Raw genomic sequence first — 15,547 nt, 5'->3', positions numbered from 1 at the left:
TTGTGCCAGGAAAACGGGATGTGCCTGGAATGGGATTGCTTCTCAGAAAACCACACAGAAAAAGAGACAATCACCAGGCAGGGGAAAGAGACTGGCTGGGGGTGCGCCCCCCCCCCCGGGAATATCCCAGCCCTGAGCCCCCCACCCCCACCCCCATCCACCAGGCATCCTGTAGGGAAGGCAGTGCGGTGCTGAAGCTCCCTCTGATTTGCACGGGAACATTGCTGGCTGTTCCCCTTCGTCTGGGAGCAACAGGGAAGCGCAGTCCTCTGTATTCCTCACTCTGGCTGGGAAGCGCAGGGGGCAGACAAACCTGGACCGGCCTCAGCCGGGGCCCGTGCATCCCTCCTCTGGCGGCGCCAGAGGTAAGGACCCGAGCAACGCCGGGCAAATCTTCTAGGTTGATGTATTTTATGTTACCACGGCAGCGGTCTGGGGCCAAGAGAGGGCAGGACTTGCTCCTGGCCCCCCCGGCTCAATAAAAGCTTCACGCCAAACACTAAGGCGATGTCTACACTCGCAGCTTCTTGCACTAGTAATATGAAAATGAGGCTAAGTGTGGAATATCACCGAGCCTTATTTGCATATCTAATGAGCCACCATTTTTTTCAGAAGAGGCTATTGTCCAAGAAGGAGCATCTACACTGCCCCTTCTTGCGCAAGAAAAACCCCTCTTGTGCAATGCCGTTCTTTCTGAAAAGTAATAGGTGTAGCGGCATTGCGCAAGAGGGGTTTTCTTGTGCAAGAAGGGGCAGTGTAGACAGCTCCTTCTTGCACAAGAGCCTCTTCTGCAAAAAATGGTGGCTCATTACATATGCAAATGAGGCTCGGCGATATTCCACGCTTAGTCTCATTTGCATATTACTCGCGCAAGAAGCCACGAGTGTAGACATAGCCTAACCTCCTCCCCAATGGAATGGCCCACTGGTGGTGACAGAGCAAAGCACCCAGCCGGGTCTCTAACCTTCCTTCCCCAGCGCTCGGCAGCTGGGCCCGAAATGGGCGCGTGTCCATGGCACCGATTCCAGAACGCCCCTGGCGTGGGAGGTGCTCGGTCAGGTTAATGCCACCTGGGAATCCTAGGCACTGTGCCAGGGGCGGCCCTTGCGGCCCAATCCTGCAAGGAGCCGGTCACGATCCGCCTCTTGTGGAGCCAATGGGAATTGGAGGCCCTTAGCCCCGTGCTGGATTGGGCCCTCCGTCAAACTGGGCTGGGCCAGCTTTCCCCAGGGGTGTTGACTGCGCCTTGGCACTGATGCTGCCTCCGGCCTGTCCTTCTGTGGACTCGGCACCATGTCCCTCCTCTTTGCTCCAGGGCTCCCAGGAGCAGGAGATGCTCTGCTGCAGCGCCTCCAACCCGAGGAACTCGTTTCTCCAACGAGCCGCCTCCTAACAAGGCTTCCACGCCCTCTGCTTTGCTGCGAGTCAGTAGCATTGTCTCCAGCCCCGGCTGAGTGAAGGGAAACTGAGGCACCGAGCCGGGTACTGGACTTGCCCACGGTCAAACAGCAGGTCGGTAGCAAAGCAGCAAATAGAAGCCACGTGCCCCAAATTTCCAACCCCCTGCTTTAACCATCATCTAGCACCTCCCCAACAGCAGTCCCCTCCCGACAGGAGAAAGAAAGAGTGGGTGTGATGGTGCAGCCGCTCTTCCCCCCCTCCCGGCGCTGCCAGGCTCCAAACGTCCCACCAGGAAAGGACACGCACGCACCAGCCAGCCGTCTGGAAACACGTCAAGACACATTCCTTCCACGCCAACACTCCCAACGCGGGGCCAGATCTCCCTCTCGGGGAAAATCCAGAGCAACTTCACGGGCTTCGGCGGCCTTGTTGTGGATTTCCACCGGCCACGCCAAGAGCCGAATCCAGCCCCGCCGACCTTCCGAGGAAAGCAGCGAAACATGGTTCCAGCAGCAGAGCATTGGCTGTGCTTGCCTCACGGCTCCTCTTCCCCTCAGCACTGCCCCACTGCCCTCCACACTTGGCAGCATCACCTTTACTCTCAGGCCACGCTCGGTCCTGTCGGATCCCTCTGGGTCTAATGTCTCCCGCTATGAGGTGGCCGTGCCATACTCTGGAGCGGCCCCTCTCCCCAGCATGGAGCTCTGACTCCCCCAGTCCCTGGGGCGGCCCCTCACTGCACCTCCTTCCCATCTCCGGCTGCAGCCTCCACACACCAAACTCCCCCCTGGACCAGCGAGGGGCAGACAGGCCATCGGCAGAATGAGGGACGAGTCCCAGCATGGAAAGATTGCGAAGCAGCCCTGCCTCTCCTCACCACACCCGGCTCGCGAGGGGTTTGTGGCACTCGGGGTCACAAGAGATTGCAAAAGAGGATCAGGCATTTGGGAGGGTTTGCAGGAGGCATCAAGCCAACTATGAGCTCGTGCTTCAGGGCTTACCCCGACCTCCGTAGGAAATTTTCCCATGGGCAGGTTAGCCCAGTAGTGTAGCACTTTTTCCTCGGCAGCAGCTGGTGAGGGGATACTGAACATAACATAAAAACAGCCACACTGGGTCAGACCAATGGTCCATCTAGCCCAGTCTGCTGACAGTGGCCAATGCCAGATGCTCCAGAGGGAGGGAACACAACAGGTAATCCTCACGTGATCCCTCCCCTGTTACCCATTACCAGACAAACAGAGGCTAGGGACACCATGCCTACCCATCCTGGCTAATAGCCATCAGCCTCCATGACTCACTCTAGCTCTTTTTGGAACCCTGTTAAAGTCCTAGTCTTCACCACATCCTCTGGCAAGGAGTTCCGCAGGTTGACTGTGTGCTGCCACGGGTCCCTTTGTTACTCGATGCAGAGCCATGGTCTCTCCCTTTGGATTTCCCCGCCCCCCAAGAGGCGAGAGAAATCTGTAGAACCCCAGCCTGTTCCAACTCCTCATGCAGCACCAGTCACCAGCCAACTTCCACAGGGGATCTTGCAGGGAGGAAATTAGGCCCTTTCCCTGAAAACACCTTATGACTTCTCTGAGCAAGAGAGAAAGGCACCAATTCGGAACTGCAGCTCTTCTCCTGGGCCAGGCCCTCGTTTTAAACCCTCGCCATCCGCCGAGATAGAGGCTTCGTTTCCAGGAGCGAGACTTTGGAAATCTCCACCCTTTCCTCCAAAACTGCCCCCTTTTTGCATGGCCCCGGATCCACAGGGCTGACTCTTTTGCATTAGGAGACTTGTTAGCGGAAGGCCAGGAAGCTGAGCGCAGCGAGAGGTGCCAGCCAGAACGGGACAGGTGCACTCAGCTGGGGGTGATTTGCTCCTTCCAGCACAAGCCAGAGGAAAAATGGACATTGTGCCCCCCCGAGACAGTGTCAGCTTTAAAAGGCAGCCAGCTTAGAAGCCCGTGTGAGCGAGTGCGTGTGCAGAAGAGCCAGCCAGACGAAACTAAAAACCTCTCGTCTCAGCTGCTAAAAATGCGACATCTATCCCTAATGGAAACTGGATAATGCTGGCTGCTGAGAGTCCAGCCGCCCTCTCTCGCACGCACGCTCTGTCGGGGCCCCGTCGAGCCGAGGGGGCCAGTCCCTGGGAGCAACCACAACACCGGCGAACCTCACAGGGTACAAAGCTGGCGGGATGCTCCGCACCACCCTTCGCGGTCCTCAGAGCTTCTGGCACGTGGATGGGGCTGAGAACGCTGGGGATCACTGACTATTCTCAGCTGCACGAATGGCGCCTACGTGGGCTACTGCCGCTGAGCAGAAGACAGAGCAGCCTTCCAGATGCTCTAGGTCCGTGGTCACCAACCAGTCCATCGGGATCGACTGGGAGATCTTGGAGCCTCCGACAGGGGATCCTGACCGGTTTGGCCAAGAGGCTACCAAGTGCAGCACTTTAGCTGCACCTCTCCTGACTGCTATGCATCTCCTGCCCTTTGCCTTGGAGCTGTTCCCCTCAGGAGCGACCTGCTTGCTGGGCAGGGCAGGGGAAGGAAGAGGGGTGCTGATGTCAGAGTGCCCCGTCTCCCTCTGTATCCTATCTCCACAGAGTGGAGAAGTGGGCACCAAAGGAATTGGGATGGAGGGAGTTTGCTGGCTGCTTTTGGGAGTGGCGCAGGGCCAATGCAGGGGTGAGCCTGCCTTAGTCCCACTGCACCACCACCCAGGAGCCACCTGACATTAGCAGTGCCCAGCTGGAGCCCACATCCTGAAACCCTACCCCAGTCATAAACTCCCTCCTGCACCACAAGCGCCTGCCCTATTCCTGAGCACCCCTGCATCCAAATGCCCTGCCAGAGCCTGCACCTAGAACCCCTCCAACACCCCAACTGCCTGCCCCAAGCTCAGCTCAGAGCCCCTCACACTGCAAATCCGTTCATGCAAGACCAGAGCCTGCACCCCAACCCACTGCCCCTGCCTGGTGAAAGGGAGGCAGGATGGGGGAGGGAGGGAGGATGGAGTGAGCAGGGGCGGGGCCTCAGAAAAGAGGCACAAAGGAGGCGGGGCCAGGGTATGTGGGTGGGAGGTAGATCTTGGATTGCACTTAAATTCAAAAAGGGATCTTGTGCTGAAAAAGGCTGGAGCCCGCTGCTCTAGGTGTTTGTGGGTCACTGATCAGCCACCCCTAGAACCTGGAGGCTGGATCTCTCCCCCCATCCCTGTCCTGGACTCAGCTTGGCTGCAGTTCTGAATTGGTGCCTCTCTCTCTTGCTCGGAGAAGTCAGAAGGTGTTTTCAGGCCCAAGCAGCTGGTGGGAAAGGGCCTAATTCTCCCCTGAAAGCCCCCATGGAAGTCAGCTGGTGCTGCAAGAGGAGCTGGGACAGGCTGGGGTTCCTCAGGCTTCTCTCTCCTCTCAGGGGGTAAATCCAGAGGGAGAGGCCATGGCTCTGTGTGGAGCAGCATCGGGACCTGTGGCTCCCGTTTCCTTGCCAACGGTCTCGTTAGCCTGGTGGTCCAAAGGCAGGAAACGGGAGGATTCTCCCTCACCCCCTTTCTCCTGCCACTCCGGTCTTCTCCCCGTCACCACCATCTTCACAACAGTTTGGGTGCACAAAACAACTGGTCAGAGTGCCCATGTCACACCTCGAGCCTGGAGGAAACGGGTTCACTCCAAAAGAAGCCCCGTTCTCCCCGGCAAACGCCCGCGCTGATGCAAAACCAGGAGTGACTGCAAGTCAGCAGCCAAGGGAGCACCTGAAGTTTCACCCAGGGAGGAAGAGGGGGGCTATGGGGGGATACGGAGGGGGAAGGGGACTGCAGAATGACAGTGCCATCAAGAGAAGGAACCGACGCAGCAGAGAGGGAGGCAGCGCCCACGGGGATGCTGAGACTGTCCCCAGCACTGCCACTTGGTGGCGGGAGAGAACCAATTCTGTCCTGCAGAGCATTGGAGGGCAGCGGGGCTAGCGGCCTGTTCCCTATGTTCACTGCATCGGGCCTCTTGCTCTCTCATGCCCACCCCCTTCCCCACACCCCACTGGCGTTCGCTGCAAAGAATCCACACTGGTTCAGGGAGCGACCCAGCAGCCCCTACTCAAGCAGGGAAACTGGGAGGAGGGGCGGGGAAAGGCATCCCAGGGACAGGCGCCCCCAACTCTGCCCCCTGCACCTCTTCAGGCATCAGCCCCTGCTTGCCTTCACTCGGCAGAGACCTGCGAACACACTACAGCCCCCAGCTCGGTGGTACCAGCATCTGGCCCCGTAGCAGGCGATCCCCCCGCACTCCCCACCACGGCCGCTCTCTGGGTGCCCCCACGTGCCCGGTAGGAGACACAAAGGTGAGAGTCCTGCTGGCAGGACCCTGGCCCGTCCCCAGCAGGCGAGGTGAGGCGAAAGGCCTGTGCTATATCGCCACATCAGAGCTGGACCTCGCGGGCAGACCGGCAGCTCAGCGATCCCGTGGACCACCCATTCCCTGGCAGAGGCTCACAGCGCTTTCCAAAGGATTATCCCCACTGACAGACAGATTGGGAAACTGAGGCACAGGGCAGGGATGTGGTGAGCTGACAGAGCCAGGAAGAGAACGGCTGAGTGCCGACTCCCAGACCCTGCCGTGATCCTAGACTTTGCTCCTCACCGCCTGCTCCTGCCTGGCCTTACAGGCTCAGACTGAAGGGAGGGGGCTGGGTAGGGCCTCTGACCCGGTTTGACCCACTCCATTTGAACTCCCAGCACCAAGCTTCTTCCGACAGCGGCAGGGATAAGGAGTCAGCCAAGCCCTCGCCTCCTCCCTGGAGCTGAGCTCCTTCCTCCTGCTCTGCAAGAGCCAGGCAGCCCAGCCACACCCTGCCTTACCGCCCGGCGCTCAGTGTAAACAACCCCCTGCCTCCTCACCCCACCGGAGCTGCTGCACCTGGCTGCCGTCTGGCGCCGCCTGTAGTCACCTGGGATTTGGGCTCAGGTAGCGGCCGTTACCTGGGCGTTTCCAGGGCGCGCCCGGCAGCAGCTGGGAGAGGGAGCTTGGGAGTTCAGCCCCAGCCTCTCCTTTCTCTCCACGGCCCCAGCGTTGAACCCTGAGGGGCCGGATCCTCTGCTGGGGAGGACCCATTGCCCGCGAGGGATTTCGGCTGCGGGCAGAGCGACTCACACCAGCCCAGGCGCCGATCCTGGCCCCGTTCAAACCATCCCGAGCCCCACGGGTGGATGAAACAGACCCAGCAACAGGCCGAGGCAATAAAATGGCAGAATCTTATGGCCTGACCCTCCCTGCTCCTCCGGGGGCCATTGAAATGGACACAAACCCACTGCCTGCAGAGGAGCTGGGCCCCCCGTGAAAAATCCATTAGGCAGCGTCTGGAGAGAATTAAAGCAACTGTGGAAAGGGGAGCAGAAAAATAGGAGCTGGGAGGAGGGGGGAGCTGAGCTTTTACTACAGCGAGATGAATTCTGCCGCCCCCCTCCCTCTGCCCAGCCCCAGTAAAACAGAGAGCGCTGTATGCACAGGAATTAAAGCAGCAACACTATCTCTCCCCTCTCCCCCTTTGCGCTCTGCCAGCTGTTGCATTCAGCCATGGCTTCCTGTCTCCGTGCCAGGAGCCAGCCCTCTTGGGGAAGCAGCTGGGAGCGGACAGAAAGACGAGGGGTCGCTCTGGGTTTCGCCCCAGAATAAGCCAGCAGAAAAGGACAATCCGGCCTCCTGGGCAGGGAGCTCCGGCCTCCGGGGCGCTTTCTTCCCCTTCTGGAAAGGCCCGGATGGGTAGCTGGTGTGATGGCACATTGGGGTTTTCCCGTCTCCTGCACCCCTGTAATGGCATGGACAGACTCCACCAGCCAGTAGAACAGAGGGAGTTTATTGCTTCTCCAGGATACAGCACAGCACAGATGTCATCTGGTTACAGGGCAGGCCTAGGATGCCTCAGCCCCCCTTGAGATGGGGGAGCCTGGGCCCCTAAATCCCAGCCCGTTGCCTAGGCTGTTTCCTCCATGATCCCAGCCAGAAACCTAACTTCCTCACTTCCAGCCCTGCCCCCAGCCAGGGCTCCACTCCCCTTCTTCCCATTGTTCCGCTCCCTGGGAGATAACTGGTCAGACAGGTTCGAAGCCCCCTTGCATAATGACTCACCCCTGCCCTGCTGGGCCGTGCTGCAGCCAGCAGCCAGTGGAGGTCACTCAACCCACTGCCCAGCATAGCAACCAGCAAGGTACCCCCCACTACGTCACAGCTGGGCTGGTGCATGCTTCCCTAGATCCAGAGTGGTGGAGTCAGACATCTCATGGCGGGTTTCACCCGTTGCTGAATCACAGCTGGAAATTAGGGATGTAAAATCCTGTTTAATTGGTTAACCAGTCAAACATGGGTAACTGATTCGCTGATTAAAGAGGGGGAGGGCTGGGGTATCCCTGCCCACGGCAGGTGGGAAGCTGCTCCAGCTCTCACTGGTTAGGTAAGCCTCACCCGTTAAGGTGTGCCTTACTGGTTAACCATTCACATCCGTAATGGGAATGACCGGCTCGGAGGGCTGCCAGCCCAGTAGAGATCAGGGTGGCCTTAACAGCAGTGTCGGCCCCAAGCCTTTCCATCTTGCAAATCAGGATCCTTTTCAAGCCAAGCTGGGTTCAAAGTGCCACAAAACACATTCTGGGCCGATTTGTCTCGGCCTGGATTCTCCGTCTTAGGATCCACCTTTCCAGGCTTTCCTCTGCAGCTCTAAGGACTAGAAACCTGCCCTTTTTTAAACCGAAAGCCACCCGTCTCCAGCAATCCCTGACTCTACGATCTCGGGCTTTAAGGAAAAAACAAACCAGCCAGCAGGACAAGGAAGAAGCAGACCCTGAGCGCAGGCTCTGGCCAGGCTGGTCCCTCGGGTAACGGATGGAGATAGATCCAGCCACTCCCTGGTGCTCTGTGTTGTCTCTGAGTCCTGTGCAGAATGGGAGGGCAGGGAGCTGGCAGCATTCCACACCCACTGAGCATTAGCTGTGCACAGGAGGAGTAAATGACACAAGATGCTCGGAAAACATGAGCTGATGCCCAGCCCCTTGCCAGGCAACTGGTGGGTCCTCAGTGTTTGGGTTGGTCTGTTTGCAGGAAGCTGCTGAGCCCACAAACCATTGGAGGCCGCAAAACCAGGTGGGGGATCTTGCTGGGTCAATAAACCTGCTACCTCCAGTTCCTGCTGAAGGCTACGAATATCGCAAGAGCCGACTGCCTTGTGCGGTTCATAAAATCACAGAACACTAGAACTGGAAGGGACCTCGAGAGGTCATCGAGTCCAGTCCCCTGCTCTCATGGAAGGACCCAGCACTGTCTAGACCATCCCTGACAGGCGTCTGTCCAACCTGCTCTTAAATATCTCCAGTTATGGAGATTCCACAACCTCCCTAGGGCCGCACAGAGCTGGGAAGGGAGGAAGCCAGTCGCGGTAGCGGTCTCGAAAATACAGACCAGCTGGTGTGGGGCTTTCAGTGCCGTCACACTGCTTTGCTCCATGGAGGATCTGGCCCTCCCCTTCCCATCGTGCCCTGCTCTTTGTGCTGGAGGGGCACGCAGGGGTGGGAAGGGAAACCACTGGAAGCTAATCCAGCAGTTCAGCAGCTGCTGCCGCTGGTTCAGAACGTGACGGCTTTCAGGACAGATGCCAAATGGATCTTAGGTTCTAATCTCTCTGTCGGGTCACCTACCGCTTGTCAATCAAAGACTCCTCAACATCTCCCCCCCCCCCCAGGGCTCTGGCAGAGAATCCAGCAGCCAAGTGATGCCCCCCAGGGGGCCTGTTCTGAGCCCCCTTTCACCCACTGCCCTGCGTTCATGCCTCCCGCCTCCAATGGAGCCCTGCGGGGTGTGCCCCGATGAGCGCGATCCACCAGGCAGCCCACAAGCTCCGGGTGCACCTACTAGCAGCCCCCCAGCTCCTTCGCTGCCGTTAAACGCTTCCCGGAAAGGCCTTTCTCGCCTGCGCTCCTCAGCTTAGCCCAGTCCCACAGGCTCTTTGCGGTGACCTTGCCGGGATGAGATCCTGGGGCGAGTAGATAACTCTCCGCGCAGCACGGCAAACAAGGGACCAGCAGCCCCCTGCGCGTCTCCGCTTGCTCCCCTTCCACTGCTCTTGCGGAGACCCCCCCTCCCCGCCACAGAGGAGAGGCCAGAAGCCAAGGGCAGAACAGCACGTGTATCCAAAGCCGCTGTCTGCTTACACACCCATCGGGGTGGGGGGATGTTTCAGGGATGCGCCGAATCCGCGGGGCATGAGCAGCACGCAGGGCGAGGTGAAATTCATTCAGTGACAGCAGGGAGGAGGCCGAGCCCCACCACGCTGGGGCAGCCACTGGGAGATGGACCGAGCCCCCCACAGGCAGGAGCGTGGCATTAACACCAGGCTCCACCACCCTCGGGTGCTCCCGCGGAGACGGCGCCACCCCAGCTCCACCCACTCCCCGGAGGAGGACGAGGGCGACGTTCCTCTCGGTTTTGGACTTGGGCTGGATTCTCGGAGACGCGGAGCAGCTGCGGCCTCCTTTGCAAGCGAAGTCAGGGCAAGATGCCTCAGGCACCCTCCTCCCCTCCCGCCCCCCGGAGAAAAAACCAAATGAAAAGAAGGGCCCCCCCTGTGGCGGCAGCTTTGGAGGATGTTCATGGACTCCATTTGCGGCGGGTCGCTGCATCCTTTTTGCACCCACTCGTTTTAGCCTGCTGCCCGTCACCATGGCATCCGGGGGCCTTCCGCAGTAGCCATGACCCCCCACGCTCCCCTGGCTCCCTGCCCTGCACTCCTTCCCCCCTGGGAGCCAGCTCTGACCCTGCAAGTACAGGCACCAAGGGACGGTGCCCATCTCCCCAGGCCTCTTTCTCCCTGCAGAGAGCAGGGCTGCCCTGTTAGGCCTGGAGCTGGACTGACCCAGCACCGCATCTCCTCGGGGCAGGTTGGAGTAAGTCCTGGTTGGGCCTGAGGACCCCTCTGGCTCCTTCCCTTTCCCCCTCCCAGCATCGCTCCCCCTCTCCCTGTCCTCTTTAGCCCTCGCGTGTCCTTGCCCATGCGGCGTGCACGGCCTGGCCTCCGGGATGAGCCATCCCTTTCTCGGGACAGGGAGCTGCCTGGGAGCTCCTTCTCAGGTCCCACAGCATCCAGAGCCAGAGCCGGGCGAAGGAGGGATTCTCCGGGGAAACGGGATAGGGAGTGGCCGCGCGGCAGCTCTTCCGTGCAGGTGAAAGACGCAGGGAGAGGGATGTGGGCGGTCAGGCTCTCCCGGTGCCAATTACATCCAGCTCTGCTAATCTCCGCTGGCACGGATTAAGTGTGCCCGGAGCTCCCAGGCTTGTTTTAATGAGGTCTCTTGCCCTCGTCCGGCTCTGATCAAAGCCAATACACGCAGTTCCCAGCCCCCTCTTCCCACTGCCCAGACCGACGTGCTCACTCTCTCCTCTCCTGCAGCCGTGGCGTGTTAGCCCCACCGGTGCAGAAGAAGAACAGCCACGTGCTGCCAGGCTACAGAGAGGGGCTGAGCCCAGCTGTGCCCTTCTGGACCGAAGAAGGAGCCGAATCTGAAGGACAAGCGCTTGCTCTTTGAGCATCTGCTAAATCCAGCTGCCTGCAAGAGAGGGTCTTAGGCCTCCTCCTCAGCCTTCCAGCAGGAGTGTGTGACCCTCTGCCGGAACGGGCAGGGGTGTGAACATACACATGTGCCCCGGCCCATTGCAACGTGCTCGTGCACTAGCCCGGGGACCCTTGTGCATGGGCTGCTTGTGTCTGAATGCGGGCCCTGAGGGCCAGCTTCGCCTGCATATCGATACACACGTGTGTGCGTGTTTCTGCCTGCAGGAATGTCGGTGTGCGCAGGCTGGCGCGTCTATGCAAACCGTGCGCCTGAGTGTGTTGGAGCGTACACGTGTAGGCGAAGGGGGGACAAATAGGGGAGAAGTGTGAGACTGTACATCGGGGTGGGCAAATACCAGCCAACAAGCTGGATCCGGTTCCCCAAGGTTAGCCCCTGGCAGGCCGACCCCGCTGTATTTACCTGTGCCTCCGCAGGTACAGACGACTGCAGCTCCCATTGGCTGCAGATTGTTGTTCCCAGCCAATGGGAGCTACGGGAAGCAGTGTCTGGGTCCACACCACTTCCTGCAGCTCCCATTGGCTGGGAACAGCGATCCCCAGCCAATCGGAGCTGCCATTGCCCATCCCTGCAGAAGCTCAGGAAAATACAGCGGAGCCAGTCTGTCCAGGGTAACCCATGGCTGTGTCTGAAGGTACAACCGACAGAGAGATGTGTGCACAACCGCTCACGCATGTGCAATTGGGCCCAAATCTGCATGTGCCTGATGGTGCACAAACATGCCTTTGAGCCCTGGTGCATGTGAGCATGTGCATGGACGGAAGCCTGCACGTGCATGCACGCGGGAGCCCTGCAGGGCACACTCAGACACACAAGGACACACGTGCAGACACAGTGAGTCTATAATAAGAGTCCCTTATTATTTCCCACAACCAGCTGTAATAAATAGTTACATGCCTCACTACATGGCTTTGCCTCAACCGACAAGCGTCCTGCAAGGCAGGAGAAGCTATTACGTGAACAGATTGCAGGAATAAAATATTAAATTTCCACTTATCAATCTTTTTAATGTGCTATAACTCTAATAGCAGCTTTCAGCCTTTCCCCGGAACAAATCACCAGTTCGCTCAGAAGGGAGGCCAAGCTAGCCGGGCAATTCCCCTCCTTGTTCACATCTGGAGTTGGCTAATAGCAGGCTGCCAAGATGGTAGCAGAGGGGGACAGGAGGAGAGGGGGGGAAGGGCCTGGCTCTGCAATGGGTTTGTCTCTGTTTTACCCAAGGCTAGCTGCTCACTCAGCTGAGCTGCATTTATTGCGCACGGCTCTTGAAAGAGGCTTCGTGGTCCACTGACAATCCCTAAATTGCCTGCAAGCCCCAAACAAATGTACCTGTAATAGCCGAGCGAGGCTGGCTGAGTCCTCTCCAGTGCTGGCCTAATCAGCCCTTGGGGAGAGCTGGATAAACATATTCAGAGCCCATGAATTATTAAAAGGGTATTACTTGGTGTATCCCTGGCCTAACGAGTCAGCTGCTAAGCTGCTTGGACGCAGCCTCCTCCCACGCATGCTTCCCCCCCCAGTACCCTCCCCCTCCACTGCAGCTGATCAGATCGCGGCGGATGCTGTTCTACACGCTGGCACCTCCGGGCCCAGATTCCGATCTCAGCCACGGAGGTGTGAACTGAAAACGGGCGTGACTCCTGATTGACGCATCTCACACCCAGCCCTCGTTCTGATGCCCCATCCCAGCACTCTCTGAAGCCTGATTTTAACCACAGCTTCTCCCTGCCCTCAGTGCTCACGGGCCCCACAGCCCCATCCACCTGCAAGTCCCAAAAGCTCTGCCTGCTACTGCCATTTCTGCTTCCCCCACCCTCGATGCCCCCTTATCTCCCTCCCATGCTCAGGTCTCCATTCCCTCCGACGGCTCGCTGCATCCGCCAAGGCAGAAAGGGCCCTTAGGCACCCACCTTCCACTGGAAGTCAATGTGAACAAGCCCCTAAATCCCATGCAAGCCTTTTGCCGTCTCTCCCAGAGGGTTTGTGGTCCTCCCTTCCTCCTTCCCTCCCATGCGAGACCTTTCCACTAGGAGAGTGACACTCACAACCCCGAACGTCTCCATCCACCAACCCCAGCCAACAAGACAGAGGAAATTCCTCAAATGTAAAAAAACTCCCGTCCTCCCCCAGCCCTGGTCTGCTCTGAAAGAGGGACTGTGCTGGAGAGTCCAGGGCACCCACTCGAGACTTCGCTATTGCTAGTGGTTTTATGAAGAGGCTGCCCCATCATGATGCTGACGGGTGGTGAGAAACTCTTTGCAGGGTCGGCAGGCCTGCATGTGTTGCCGGACGTGGTTATGTGTAACCCACACACCTAGGCTGTGGAAAAACTTGCCAGCTGTCTACACTGGCCACTTGAATTTCTGCAAGAACATGGACGGTCTCATGTAAGAAATCAGTGCTTCTTGCGCAAATACCATGCTGCTCCCATTCGGGCAAAAGTCCTTTTAAGCAAAAGGACCAGTGTAGACAACACGGTATTGTTTTGTGCAAAAAAGCCCCCATCGCAAAAATGGCGATCGGGGCTTTCTTGCACAAAACCGCGTCTAGATTGGCACCGATGCTTTTCCGCAAAAAGTGCTTTTGCGGAGAAGCGTCCGTGCCAATCTAGACGCTCTTTTCCACAAACGCTTTTAATGGAAAACTTTTCCGTTAAAAGCATTTGCGGAAAATCATGCCAGTGTAGACGTAGCCCTAGTGTGGTTCACTGTCCCATGCAGTAGCATCAAGACCACAGCAACAGATAAGATCAAGAGACCTCTACAGCATGGGCTGCGAGGCAGCTGGCTTTTAGTGCAAAAGTTGGCGGCTCCTGTATTAAGCTCCAGAGGTTCCAGGTTCAAATCCACCTAGTGGCAGTTACATATGCACTTATGCACAGCCAACGTGCGAGCAGAAATAGTGTCTTGCTAACAGGAAGCCTTACAGCAGCAGACATCCTGGGGCCTATTTTGACTGTAATACAGTAAAGGCTGGGAGAGGGAGGTCTGAGACTGGAGCGTAATACTCCGCGAAGACACCCGGTCTCCCCCAGGCCTCTCTTGTGTGTAGGATCGACTCTCCTGACCTGGGGGACTGAGAATGGGACAGGGAGCGTTTCACCTCAGGTCAAGCCCACATCGCTGCTCGCTGCCATCGGATGGCTCTTCAGGCCTGTGTGAAATGTGAGTTTGTGCACGCACACGTGTGTTTGTGCACGCACAAGTGCACACCCAGTTTCCTGTGCCCGTGTTGCCAAAGGAGCACAATGGCTGGTATTGATCTGCCCCCTTGTGCAAACAGGCTGACTGGATCTCAGAGCTGCTCGTCTCTCCGGACCCTCCCCACGATCCCTGCTCAGTGCTGTGTCAGGGCTGCTCACCCCTCCCCGCCCTCCACCCCCACTGCTCAGACTGCATCTGGTCTGTAGGCAGAGCTTCTCAGTCTCTCAGGCTGCCACCCCAAAGTGCCCTAGGAAGGGAAATGGAAACCAGGCCCGGCTCGATCGACAAGGACGCAAGGGAGACGGTTTGTATTGCAGGTTCACCCCAGCAGCAGCAAACGAACGACACTTAGCATCTCAGTTGTGGTTCATCCACCGTCCTCCCCACGCTTTGCAAGCCCCCAGGCGCGAGGGGAGGGAAACTGAGGCGGGGGAACCCCGAACCAACATTATTGCTGATTTCAGTTTGAGGCACCCTGTGCCCAATTCTCACCGGACCTGCAAGCTGCAATGACCATCCATGGGAACCCAGGGTGCTCTGCACCTCTCGGAATCAGGCCTGGGATGTCTCACATCGGACTCCACCCCGGTGAATGAGGGATGTGAAAAGAGTGGCTGGCTTTGGGCCTGGCAGGAGGGGGACCAGAACCCCTGTCCTCAGGGCTCCCAGACGCCAGCCAGTGCCGGCCCACAGCCCCTCGCAAGTGCAGGAGGTCCCATTCTTGCTTTCCATATTGTCCTCACCTTCCCGTGCCCATATACCTCAGAACAAACAGCATGGCAGCACTTGGGTGGCAGGTCAGAACGGTTCCTCGCCCTACCTGACAGCAGCTGCCTTGGCCCGAGAGCTTGTCTCATGCCCGCCCATCCGCCAGGGAACCCTGGGTGCCTGAGAGACTGGACAAAATCCCCGATGCCCCCTGCCATGGGACAACCAGAGAAGTTGCACCTCAGTCCTCGGCTTCATTCTGCCTGGCCAGTTAGCAGCCACCCATCAGGTGGGTTTTACACTACCTGGAAATTCCCCAGGGGAGATGGGCACCAGGCAAGCTGGCACCAGCACGGAGACCATACAGCAGCACATGGAGGCAGCACCAGTGCCCCGTTAAGCCCAGGGCTTAGAGCGCTGGGCATCTGGGGTCATAGTCTAGCACGGCCGAGCTCTGCCCATTGAGATGTTCAGACCACGCGTCTCTTCCTAGTAGCTCAGCAAGGCGCCAGGTGTCACATGACTTCCTCACCGATTGTTGGATACAACACGGGGCCATTTGTCTTTTTAGAACCACCCTGGACGGAGCTGACCTGAGATGGCTCACACGTCACCAGCACTACCCGACCATCAGCTGC

At 58.4% G+C, this 15,547-nt stretch overlaps 1 protein-coding gene across 4 annotated transcripts in view; it reads right to left on the bottom strand.

The window, feature by feature from the left end:
* NECTIN1 (nectin cell adhesion molecule 1) overlaps window positions 1–15,547 on the bottom strand; it is a 177,212-nt gene that overhangs the window by 73,674 nt on the left and 87,991 nt on the right. The gene's annotated exons all lie outside the window — the stretch shown is intronic.

Source organism: Pelodiscus sinensis, chromosome 26 (assembly GCF_049634645.1).
Source record: "Pelodiscus sinensis isolate JC-2024 chromosome 26, ASM4963464v1, whole genome shotgun sequence".
Classification (NCBI taxonomy): domain Eukaryota; kingdom Metazoa; phylum Chordata; order Testudines; family Trionychidae; genus Pelodiscus; species Pelodiscus sinensis.
The sequence above is the reverse complement of the archived record's forward strand: the minus strand, read 5'-3'. Positions and strand labels throughout refer to the sequence as shown.